Source organism: Psammomys obesus, unplaced genomic scaffold, assembly GCF_907164565.1.
Source record: "Psammomys obesus unplaced genomic scaffold, mPsaObe1.curated_primary_1811, whole genome shotgun sequence".
NCBI lineage: Eukaryota > Metazoa > Chordata > Mammalia > Rodentia > Muridae > Psammomys > Psammomys obesus.
In genome coordinates, this window is record NW_026591918.1 from 1,236,479 (window position 1) to 1,250,133 (window position 13,655).

Genomic DNA, 13,655 nt, shown 5'->3' on the forward strand with positions numbered 1-13,655 from the left:
GAACCCAGAGCTCCCCACCTGACTACACTGGAGAGGCAACCAGCTCTGGGGATCTGCCAGTGTCCACGTGCCCCTTCCTCCAGTCTAGGATTTCAGGTATGTACCATAACAGTTGCCTTTTATGTAGGCACTTGGGTTCTCAGCCATCTCCCCGTCCTCTATAATGCTTCATCCTTAAACACTGAATTTTTCACCAATCTTGTAATAATTAACTCATCAATGATGTCTTTTCATAGATCCTTTTTTTTTTTTCATTTTCTTTTCTTTTTTGTTCCTTAGTTTTTCAAGACAGAGTTTCTCTGTATAGCCTTGGCTGTCCTGGACTCACTTTGTAGACCAGGCTGGCCTCCAACTCACAGAGATCTGCCTGCGTCCCAGAGTGCTGGGATTACAGGCCTGTGCCACCATGCCCGGCTCTCTTCATAGATCTTGTTGTAATTAATCTAACTATAAACTTTAAATTCTGCCACAAATTTTAAAACGTATTTGTAGGTTTTCTAATCAAATATTTTACAAATAAAGTGTAATTTAAAAGCAAAATTTTGGCTTTGCCGACACCGCTGTTCCCTGTCACCTTTTACTGCAGCCATGGTCAACCCCATGGTGTTCTTCGACAAAGAGGCTGATGGCCAGCTCCTTTGAGCTGTTTGCAGACAAAGTTCCAAAGACAGCAGAAAACTTCCATGCTCTGAGCACTGGAGAGAAAGGATGTGGATATAGGGTTCCTCCTTTCACAGATATTCCAGGATCCACGTGCCAGGGTGGTGACTTCACAAGCCACAACGGCACTGGCGGCTGGTCCGTATACGAGGAGAAATTTGAAGATGAGAATTTCATCCTGAAGCATACAGGTCCTGGCATCTTTTCCATGGCAAATGCTGGACCAGACACAAATGGTTCCCAGTTTTGTATCTGCACGGCCATGACTGAGTGGTTAGATGGCAAGCATGTGGTCTTCGGGAAGGTGAAGAAGGTATGAACACTGTGGAAGCCACGGAGCATTTTGGGTCCAGGAACGGCAAGACCAGCAAGAAGATCACAATTCTGACTGTGGACAGCTCTAACTAATTCTCTTGACTCGCGGGCATCTTACCCACCAGACCGTTCCTTCTGTAGCTCAGGGGAGCATCCCCACACCATTTGCTCGAAGTACCCTGTGATCTCTGCTCTCGCTAAAGTTCTCTAGGTTCCATATTTTCCTCATTCCCCTCCAAGTCTAGCTGGATTGCAGAGTTAAGTTTATGATTAGGAATAAAAAGTAAATAAGGAAAAGTAAAAAGCAAAAATTTTAAGTAGCTCAAAACAACAACAAAAATTTTTGTTGGTAAAAATAAAGGAATAAAAGCCAAAATAACTGAAGATCATATTAGTAGAAATTAAAGGGAAAATGCTATTGTATTAAAAGGTCATGGTCCATTTATGAGTAAGCTAAATTTTATTTTACTATATTTGAAAATAATTATTGGGTTTGTTTCATTGTAATTAGAGTACATAGATATAATTACTTGTTTAGAACTTAAACTTTTCTTCTTGAAAATGTTTTCTAGAAAATGAGCCGTCTCTCTAGCCTGTAGTATAACTTTAAAGAAAAATAAAAGCTAATTACTTTAATTGTAAGTTTGTGTATCTATGGATAAACATATATATACACCATAAATACATACATACTGCATATATCGTAATATGTGCATTTTAAGCTCTCACCAGGAATGCCCGTGTGTCAGTGAAAGGCAGGTGCGTGTGCGCGGCCACAGCTTAGAAACGTCTTCTGGAACTCAACCAAGCGTGAGGATGAGGCTCCAGAACAGAAAGACCAAGAAGGAAGAAATACAGATACCTCAAGATAGATGATGGAGATCTAACTTTAATTAACATCTTTAAATTAAAAAAAAAAATTAAGAACATAGATCCACAAACAAAAACAGAGACCTTATAAATATTACAAGGTGAATTTTAAAATAAAACAATTTAATTTAAAATGTAAAGGATAAAATTGGATAAATTGCCAGAAAAATAAGTTGAAAACATAAAACTGAAGAAAATGTAGGGAGGGAAACAAAATAAGGTCCATGGAAAATCAACCTAACAAGAAAAGGGAACTCAGAGGGAAAATTATAAAAGTAACATTAATACATTTAGAAAAACATACATTATTGATAAGATATTTACTTAAGTCTGCTTAAACAAAAAGATCTTCACTTAGGAATGTCATTGTACATTTTCAAAACACTGAGGCTAAAAACAAAAATCCAGAAAACTTACATAGGAAAGCAAAAGAGAGTACCCAACAGCAAAAATGAAATATTTTCTTCTCTCCCTCCCTCCGCTCTTCTTCCCATCTTCCCCTTCCCCTCCCCCTCCCTCTGACTTATTGATTGCATTTATTTGTGTAGAGTGCTTTGCCTATACATGTGTCTATGTATAACACTGTATCTGGTGCCCGTGGAGGTGAGAAAAGGGGGTCAGAGCCCCTGGAATGGAGTTACAGATGTTTGTGAGCCACCGTGTGGGTGCTCGGAACTAAACCCAGATCCTCTACAAGATCAGTAAGTGCTTTTAACTGCTGAGACATCTCCTAGCCCCAAAACATTCTTGTTTAAGAGACCTGGAGTGAGCTGGTGGATGCCTTTAATCCCAGCAGAGGCGTGTGAGTCTTTGTGAGTTCGAGGCTAGCCTAGTCTACAAAGTGAGTCCAGGACAATCCTGCCTTAGGGGGAACAAAAAGGACACCTGGGGTCACACAGTGAAAAAAGCACAAAGAACAAAACCCAGTTATTCTATAAAGCATGCTTTATGGCAAACAATGCTTATATAGAAATATGCATTCTGAAACGTCGGGTTTTCACAATTCATAGGCTAATAGAGAGAGAAGAGTATCATCAGCCTTGACATAGAAAAATAGGAGAAGAAAAGGTGGGCGGTAGGCTGTGGCGGGAAATATGGTATCAGTGAGGGCAAGAACATCTTCACCTTAACTGTTCAGACTCAAGAGGTTCAGTTGATAGCAGGTGGATCAAAAAGGACAGACTGGATAAAAATAGATCTGTCAGCATTAGGGGCCAGAGGAAGATGAAGTTAGAAAAAAAGAGCTCATATTCCTCACAGCGTGGACTCAGGAGATTACCTCGTGTCTGCGAGTCAAGAGCTGAACTCCTGGGACAGAGAGGTAGCCGAGTGAGCAAGGTACTTGCCTTGTGAGCCTCAGGACTGCAGCTCCGTCCTCAGAGTCAGCGACGTGTGCGCCCCTCAGCCCACTAGCCAGCCAGCCTAGCCACCTTGCAAGCTCCAGGCCACTGGCTGAGTTTGTCTGAAAAAAAGTCATGTACACACACACACACACACACACACACACACACACACACACACACACACACCAGACACATTCACCTGTAAATTCATGTCATGTACATATACATAAAAACGTTTTTAAAGTACAGACATATATGTATATTGGAGGAATGAAAGTAATACTTAAAAACTTAAAATGGATTTGCACAGAGAAGGGCAGGAAGCTGAAGCTGTGGCTGTTCGAGATGTTCTTTGAATATTCGATGCTGGTATATCCAGGGATAGCAATATAACAAGCATCTGGGTTTAGAAAAACACTGAAGAGCAGGCTGAACACTTACCTGTCGGGCACAAGGCGGGAGAAAGCATCACTCAAAGGCGTGTGCAGATCTCTGGAGCCTCGCCTCGCCATCATCTCGATTGTCTGTCTGCTGCAGAGGAAACCATGAAGGCTGCCGCAGCTATGGCGAGACCCAGCTCGTCTTGCACTCACTGTGTCCGCCACACTAAACTGTGTGGTGCCTCAAACATTTCTAGCAATCTTCATAATTCCAATTGTTTGAAATGCTATTTAAAGAAATACCAAAGGAATCTTCAATCAATGGTGAAAAAAATCCAGGGGCTGGAGAGATGGCTCAGTGGTTAAGAGCACTGTCTGTTCTTCCTAAAGACCCGGGTTCAATCCCCAGCACCCACATGGCAGCTCACAACTGTCTGTAACTCCAATTCCAAGGGACTTGACAACTTCATGCTAATACATATAAAATAAGAATAAATAACATTTAAAAAAGAAAGAAAAGAAATGTAGGAGGCAGGGCTTGTGATCCCTGCTCCACTCCGAGGGAAGCCATATTCCTCAGTGCTGTAACCACGGTACGCTGCCTGTGCCCCCCAACCCGTTAAAAAAGTGAAAAATCCATCACGCTGTTATCCAATTGAAAAATGATCTTGAATGCAAAGAATGAACAGCCCAAAGGCAAATCAGTCAACTGGAAGAGACACAGAAATCATGTGATTCAGCAGAAGGGGTTAGAGAGGTGTCAGAAATAGAGTCTGTGTGCTCAAGAAAACAAAAGAAAAATACGGTCATGAGGCGGAGAAAGGCCTAAATCAAGTCACCATGATATTCACCTAAGATCAAGCATGTAGAAACAGCGTGGAAGAGAGCCCAGGAACGATGCCGTACTCGTCAATGGAGTTTCCACGAGGTTCCAGAGCCTTCTATGGCAACCTGGAGTTCTGTGAGCAAGCCGAAAGAAATTCTCCAACCCGTGTAAAACAGCTCTGAGCCTTCTTCTTAGGCCCCACTTCCATCTTCCAGCGAATCATAGATCTCACATTAAAAACCAAGATTATGTAAGAGAATATGAAAAAACCCTCTGTGCTCCTGTGTTAGTGGAGGGGGGAGATCTTTGCTACGACAGAAGAAAGCACAATCCATGAAAGAAAAAGATGACAAATATTTTCTAACAAAATTAGTTTTTATCCTTTGAAGCACAATTTAAGAACAGGAAAAAGACAAGCAATGGGCTAAGGGGATTATAAAATATGTAACTTGTAGTAAACTTGTGTCTTGGACAGACAAACAATTCCTATTATTCAACAATAAAAATGCAACCTAATAATAATGTTAAAAATGTCAATGGACAATTCCTCAGAGAATATTGGATGTCAAATAGTTATATGAGAAGGTATTCCAGATCCTTTATCATTAGGAAAATACAAATTAAAACCATGTGTATTACCACCATGCGTACCATATGTACAAAATGTAAACTTATATGTCAGACCAAGTTCAAGCAAAGAGGTTAAACAATGAAAACTTTCACATAGTTTTGACCCAATAACAAGGGTGAAAACAGTTTTGCCGAAAGTTTTGTACAGAATGTTATACAATAGGTTAATGCCTAACAGGCACAACCTAAAAACCTAATTACAACACAGATATCCATCAACTGTTGAATGGATAAACAAACTATGGTATATCCAGACAATAAAATATTACTGAGCAATAAAATAAATGAATGGCATAGGAGAGTCTTGAAATCATGTAGAACAAAAGGAGTCAGATACAAAAAGTGAGAAGCTGTCTAACTCTTTTATACACAATTATTAGAAAATAAAAGATAAGAACAAATGCATATCAGGATGGGGCGAAAGTAGGGACTGGCTATAAAAGGGTACAGAGGAATGATTCTGGAGTGGTAGTGAGGTTCTGTTATAATGATTACATTGGCAGCTGTTTGATCATAGAAACGCTACAAGACTGGACAAACTTTGCACTTAAAAACATGTGAATTTTATCACATGTAAATTATTCCTTAAAAATTGGTTCTGAAAGAATACAAGTGAATCTCCAAGGAGACATGCTTGGGGGAGGACCACACTATCTCCTACTATTTGAATTTCTCTAATTTTATTTCCATGGGCATTCATGACATCAATTTCTTAAATGAAGGCGTAAAGAGGACTGAACTATCATTAACATGCATCACACAATAATGTGGTCAGCTCACTGTGACCTTGATTGCAGCAATAAAATAGCATGCCAACCTCAAAAAGTCCAAACTGGATGTGTCTCATTCATAAGCTGAAGAACATATCTGAAAAACCTCTTCCCAAAGGAGTGTCGGAGAACATCAGCTCTTTGCCTCTTACTTGTTCGCTTCTTTTAAATTGTCCTGTTTTCCAACACTGTGAGTATGTAGCCACAGGCAGTTAAAGTGCAGTTTTACCTAAACGTGTGCATGCGTGCAAACAGCTTTCGGTTTCCTGATGATGACCTTCTGCATTACAAAACAAGGGTGTTGTGAATTTTGGAAACTGCCCTGTGCCCTGTGATTTAGTGTCAGGCCCCCATTTGGTGGACCGATGTCTGTGTACAGTGGTCTTCAGCTAAGTGAGCTTGGTTTACAGTAGACGCTCGGGAAGGGTGCCGACTCAGAGTGAGCAGAATTCTTCCAAGTTCATTAGAACATGAGATGTAGATAAACTGCACTTACTTAATGGGCTTGGATTTTAAATATTCAGTTTGTGGAAGAGATGCTTGTAAGCCCACATATACATACCAGCCAATAGGGAAGTACTAGCTTGAACAAACCAGGAATGTGTAAATTTGTTTGTCAATATTACATCAAAATTCCACCAAATACTGGGAGTTTTGGGAGCTTATGAATCAACTCGAACAGCTTGCTGATGATCATTTAACAGACTGTGTGGGAAATTGAGTTTCCTTCAAATTTATGAACTGATGGAGCCATTCCTTACGATGATTAACAATGAGTCAGGGAAGAAACCAAGGGTCACTCGCAGGCATATGCATCCAACCTCAGGTGTGGAGAGAGTGAGAACAGTTAGAGATGAGGAAAAGGTCTCGCGACATCTGTGGGCTAATTTTCATTTTTAGAGTGAAGACACAGACTGGAAAATTTTTCAAGGCAAACATAGTACCTAAAAACATCCTCCAAATGGTTGCTTTGTGCAAAGTCTGGGTAACAATCCCCAAAAGATGATAGTTAATACAAGAGCTACAATATCACAATATGTTTACCTAGTTTGGAGACAGAGTATAGGCGCAGAGAACAGGGTGACTGCACACAATTCTCCACCAACTGACGCTTCTCCCTGAAACACGCGTCACACACACATTCCAAGGCCCAGATGGGAAACACTTACAAAGTATAGGAAAAGTAATTGAAGCAATCTTATAGCAGATGGTTAAATAAAAAGAAGGCTCAGACATAGAACTTATTTCCTAAAAGGGACTTTTGTAATTCCTTGCAAACCATACTTCACTAGAATAATAATTTCTTCAACAGATATAGAATGAGCATTTGTCTTAGGCAGACACTGTGCTAAGCATGTCACGTACACGGTCATTCCAACACCACTGAATCTGACAGGAGACACACATGTGTTGCTGTGTGCCATGTTCTGTACAAATGGAAACCAAATATAAGGAGCCCACCTGAGCTTGGGTAGCCAATTTGTGGTAGAATTGAGATTCAAGTTCAAGGTATTCTGACTGCTAAGCCAACAAAACATGATGAGGTGAAAGCTAGGCGCTTAGAAAAATAGATCGATAGATAGATCGATAGATTGATAGATAGATAGATAGATAGATAGATAGATACATACATACATACATACATACATACATACATGCATACATACGTAGATACGTAAAAACATAGATGATAGAAAGTCTGAGTAAATACATACAAAACACATCTTTAAAATTTTTGCTTTTTCTAGTTCCATCCACTTGCCTGCAAATTTCGTGATGTCCTTGTTTTTTAATAGCTGAATAATACTCCGTTGTGTAAATGTTCCAGAGTGTCTTTACTCCTCATTCTTTTGTTGAGAGACATCTGGGTTGTTTCCAGGTTCTGGCTATTACAAATAAAGCTGCTATGAACATGGTTGAGCAAATGTCCTGTTGTATGGTGGAGCATCTTTCGAGTATATGCCCCAGAGGGCTTTAGCAGGGTTTTTAAGTAGAGCTGTTCCCAATTTTCTGAGAAAGCGCCAGATTGATTTCCAAAGCGGTTGTACAAGTTTGCACTCCCACCAGCAATGGGGGAGAGTTCCCTTTCTCCACAATCCCACTAGCATGTGCCATCACTTGAGTTTTTGATCTTAGCTATTCTGACAGGTATAAGATGGGATCTCAGAGTCATTTTGATTTGCATTTCCCTGAGGAGTAAGGGTGTTGAACATTTCCTTAAGTGCTTCTCAGCCATTTGAGATTCCTCTGCTGAGAATTCTCTGTTTAGCTCTGTACCCCATTTTTAATTAGATTATTTGGTTTGTTGCTGTTTAATTTCTTGAGTTCATTATATAAATTTGGATATTAATTCCCCTTTTGGATGTAGGATTGGTAAGGACATGCAGGCAGGCCTGAGGAGACTTGGTAGGCTGGGGTCAGCTGGTAGGGGAGGAGGGCTCCCCCTTTATGAGGATTAGGGACAGGGAGTGGGAAGGAGGAAGGGAGGGAGGAACTGGGAGGATATGATCGGGATATAAAGTGAATAAATTTTCAAAAATAAACCTAAATTTTAAAAATTTGCTTTTTAAACCAAAATGTGACTTTAAGAATTCTACTTACAAACTTTCAAGCTTAATTCATTTTAAAGTGTAACCAGAAAACCAATGTTATTGTTCGGTTTGTTTGTTTTTAATAAAGAAATGGCACTTAAGAACTATCAACCTGTCCATCATTACTATTTCTGTGCCTCCCAAAAGACAGAGTTTAGCCCTATGAACAACACACATGAGGTCAAATATATGAAGTAATTAGAAATTACATTGCTGCCATTTTCTGTGTGATGCTGTCTGAATAATTGGCAAACAACGATATGTAAAAAAAGCCCATATATATATATATAAGTTCAAAAAAACCTTGGAATCCCAAATAGGTTCCAGGAGCTCTTCAAGGTCACCTTCACTTTCGTCGTGGTGTTTAACTCTGTCCTGAACTTACAGGTGTGTTTCCCACTGCCCGGCAAGTGCTTGACACTATATAAAGACTGAAAGTCGGTGGCCTGGACCTGTGGGTGATGAAAATAGTCCCTGAGCAGCACCTAACCCAGAACTTTCAGCATCTGTGACAGAAAACGCTCCTGTCTCTGCTGGAGAGCTTGCTGAGATGGACTCCCAGGGCCACCATGTTGGGTGTGTTGGGAATTATTACCTCGGTAGCCAGCCACAGTGCCCTCCTCCAATCTCCCCCACTTGGCTGGCTGGGCTTCAGTGGGTAACCCTGTGTAACCTACCCCAGCCTTTTTAACTTCGGGAGACTCGGCCCCATCCGTTGCTCTTTAAAGCCTCTCCATGTGTATACAATTGCTTTTGAATGAATACTCAGGAAAAGTTTTGAAACATTTGGAATTAGAATTTGCTCTCTAAGTTCACACCTAACAAGTGCAAGTGAAAGCTGAATGGTTTCACCTTAAGATGGTCCCTAAGAAATGCAAGGTTATGCAGGTAAGACCCTCAGAGCAGCAGGGGCCTCTCCAGGCCTGCTTTGGTCATTGAGGCTGTTTAAACAGACCTTTCTCTACAATTGCCGAGAATCTGCACTTGCTACCCTCTGAAGCTGCCACTCTACCCAGCAGGCCCTCTAAGTCTCTGAGGGCCTGTTGTCTTAGCAGAACGTTTGCCAGTATCCTGACAGAATTCAGCGGTCTGGCTCAAGCTGCCCTCTAGTCAGGAGAACACACAGGAGGGCTCCTTGAAATCTTCAGTAAATGAATGTCCAATGTGGGAAAACAGAGCACTGCATTTTCCAACAGTCAATTACAATATAGTACAACCTTGAACACTAAGGACAGAAATTCCACCTGACAACACAGCAGCAATTTTGATAACTCAATGCCCCTAACGCTGAGGACTTTACCTGGAATGGCCTAACCTGTTAATGGGCGCTGAAGGCATACACAGGTCAAAATTTAGGGGAGGAATTCCTTTAGGAAAGAGAGAAGGAAGAGCGTTGCTGCCAAAAGGGACGCTTTAGCACACCTGTTTTTGGATGGACTTTTCTCTTCTTGGGGATTGACATTTTTATTGAGAAATCTTCTTCTCCTAAGCCCCAGGCTCCTGGGAAGCTTTTGTCATGACTGGGGTTGCTTTTGACTTGCTTTCTTCATAGTTTGCTAAGGTATGGAGTTCTTAGTTGTTTATAAACCAAGAATTTCACAAAGCCCAGCAAAGCTTACTCATCAAATTAAAAATGGGTAAGACTAAAAAGAGACTGCTAGGTGTCTCCGTGTTCAGTGTGCTTTGGGAGAATCTTCTAAGTGGTCCAGCTAAGGAAATAAACAGATTGTATTATTATGATGAAAGAGGGGAGAAACTTCTTGGGAGAAAGGCAAGTGGATGCCTGCATGCTTAACTGTGGGAGAACTGGAAAGCTTGGGGCAGAGGGAGCCTGAGACATGAGCTTTGTATAACAGGCAGAGTTTGAACTTGGGTAAGGGAAGGCAGAGCAAAAGTTACCAGTCTTTTATTACGGTTTTACCAAATGTGCTGCCTGACAGTATCCCCACGAAATGTAAACACTGAGATTGCCCTAGAGTCTCCTAGGAACCAGATCATCTTATTCACAGAACAATCCCCCAAAATAGATCCTAAGGGATTTTGTGGGATTCAAGTAACATCTTTGTCTGGAAATTATTACTAAAAGTTGGGTTTGTTTTTTGTTTTGTTTTTTTTTGGAGAGGGGTTGTTTGTTTGTTTGTTTTGTTCTTCCCCTGGAAATCTAACTTTCTAGTATGAAACCCAGGGTTAGGGGTGGGGTGAGGGGACACATTCAAATTTGTTCCTTGTTTGGAGCAAATTTTTGAAAAGAGCCATGTTTAAATGCCTAGTATTTGTATACAGATTTAAGATGAGAACGGTATCTGCAAACATGTCCTACCCCTTTGAAGACTATCAGAAGTCATCCTGATGCAAATTTCATAACCTCAGATCTTCCCCAACTACTTTACAATCCATGGTTTGAATTCCCCCATTTAAAAAAAGCTTGAGTTAGAAAGAAAAGAGGGATTTCTTTTAAAATGAAGTGGGGAATGAGAAAATACAGCAAAATGTAGAAGGATGTTGGAAATGAGGCCGGCACAGAAGGAGCCTGGAGGGAGGTGGAGAAGAGGAGATAAGGTTGGATGACAAGAAGCCGTGCTAGCACTGCAGGCCCCTCTGCCTGCCTGCGTTGTGGAAAGTACCAGAGTCTTGGAGGAGGGTTCTCCCAGGGGCACACCCGTCATCAGGGCTCCGAACCATCTGTCTGGATGGCCTTTGGTATTCCTCTCCTCGTGGGGTAGGAGGAAGACAGACAGAATGCATGGGCTGGAGGAGGCGATGCATGCCAGAGGCGCCTCGAGGATTGGGGAAGCCGACCGGGCCAGTCCGAAGAGCCAGACACCTGTGCAAACTGCAGGACGCTGGGAGGAGCCCGGCTGAGCCGACGGAGACGGCACCACATGCGTGTGGCAGCGGGAGGCAAAGGCACGCAGAGACAGACGCAGGCGTGCAGGCGGGCCTGCACACACCCACACACAATCAGGAACATGAGCAGACACAGGGCGACTCAGAAAGGCGCAAAGAAACATTGGAGAGGAAAAAATGAGTGTGAAGAGAATGATCTCCCCAAGTTTCTTAACAATGGATATTTCCAAAGTATCTTGTTTTGCATTTTCATAGATATTTATTTGCTATTTTTAAAAAGTATGAATTTTACTGATTTGAGCTCTAAGTTTATTGACTTTAATAGTTTGTCAAGTATCTAAAGAGTCAAGAGATCGAAGGGTAACACTTGTGGGAGATACCAACTCTCAGACCAACCGAATCAGACTTTCGGAGCTAAAGCCTGGCCACAGCCACTGTGTTTAAAAGCTACGTGGGCCCTGGCAGTGGCTTGCATTTCACCAGGAGAAACAGCCAGTTTCCAGGGAATGAGCCTGCCTCTGTGCCCTGCATATTAAGGGGAATCCTCCTAGCACATGTATGACTACAGAGGCACGAAAGCTAAGGAACGCCCGTGAGTCAGGATTCTTAGAAAGTGAATATACAATATAAAAATGATAACCCTCCGACTTTGAAGAATGCTTTCATGTAGTATCAGTAAGATGAGGTGATTTTCACTAAAGAATATTTATTCGCATGGTTTTTGTTCCTGCAAGATGATATTTCCCAAAGCATGGCCGTGTCACACTAACACCCGAAGGTTTTTCATTGTGTAAAGTGCCAGGAGCTTGAGAAGGGCTCCACACCTCTCCAGGAACCTCCCCGTGTGCTCCGAGCACCACAATGAGCCCCATCGGGAAACTCTTCTGCAAACCCGTTCAAGTTTATTTTTCAAAGCATTTTCTGAGCTTATGTGACCACAGAGACAATTTCCAGCATAAGGCCTACAAGGATTACAAGGAAACACTATAGTAAGGAATTCACTTATAAAAAGCAGCACAGTCTGGGGCTGGGGAGGGAATGAGGGTGCGGGATACAGCTGGGACACAGAGTTAACAAAATGTAACTAATAAGAAAAATAAAATTAAAAAAAAAGCAGCACAGTCTTCTGTAAAGAAAAATAACTCATCACCAGCCACAGCTAGTTGTAAGCTTGAAGAGACAGAGCTGGTGATTTGTGGGGCTCTAGTTATAAAAACAGCAAAAGAGGCCTGTGTTAATAAGCCACACGACCTAATGTGCAGAACTTTCATATTCTTAATTACCTACTGGATCTGAAGTGAAAGTGACATTGCTAGTACATTTTTCCAAAGGCATCTGGGGAACATGAGCTGAACGCAGTGCTGACTGCGAGGCGATGCTGGAGGTAGCGGTAGTTGGAGGACTCAGGCGAGCCTTTCTCAGGTGTTTGAGGGCCCACTGTTCATTCGGTTGCAGAGTGAAGTAAGTAGGCCTTGTCTGTTCACTGGACAATGGCCCCAGCATGGGGCAGCATGACAAGAGGAGGATGCCTGGAGGTGGACCAAAGAAGCAATTACTGAAAACACTAGGTTGATTCATTGCTGCACAGTTCACCAGCTCATACACATCTGCCCCATAAGCAATGCTAGCTTGATAGAAAGGCCTTCAGAGAGCCCTGAAGGCAGGCCCAATCTAGTCTTAGCAAGGAACACAGGATGTGAGACAAAAGTCTCAGGAGGGGAGTTGGGAAGATGGAAAGCAGTGGGAAAGGTAAGGATATACAAACTTTTTATGTGTAGACCTAATGAGCCTAAAAGAAGAAATCTCCCCCAGTCATCCCTGAGGGGACTCATACGTAGGGTCTGTAAAGTGAGCAAGTCAAACAGCTTGTCCAACTGAAGCTTTTTATCACGGAGGGTGGCTTTTACACATGGTTTTGGAGTGAACGGTTGCTAGGAAATATGACAGAATGAGGAAACAGACTGTAAGCGATATTCCGGGTGTGTGCGGGCCGGGTGGGGTGAGCGAGATGATCTAATGTAACTAAACGTAACTAAATACGTTCTCTTCCCTGGTTGATTTGGCATCAATTTTGAGCCTTTATTTTGAGATTTCCAAAGCACACCTCTCTAACTGGGCTTCAGAACATGAAACCTGATATACATTCTTTTAAAACCCAATGTCCACACAGCTCTTTGTAAAGAAGAACAATTTAAACAGAAGAATAATAAAATTTCCACTGGGTGTTTTATCAGGTCAAGATTTTGTTCAGTGAGTCTTGGTTTTCTTCGTAGAAACAGGTGTGGTTTTATTCTGAAGCAAAAATATCAAATAATCTAACAGTGTCAAAGCTATGTTCTGAGGCTTGTTCCCATTGCTCTCTTTCTTTTCCAAAACCTCACCCAGACCCACCCCTGAGTATTTCAGCAGAAGGTGAAGCCAAT

At 41.8% G+C, this 13,655-nt stretch overlaps 1 pseudogene; it reads left to right on the forward strand.

Moving 5' to 3' along the window:
* The first annotated feature begins 588 nt into the window (after window positions 1-588).
* Window positions 589-1,064, forward strand: LOC129680708 (peptidyl-prolyl cis-trans isomerase A-like; annotated as a pseudogene).
* Window positions 1,065-13,655: the final 12,591 nt, after the last annotated feature.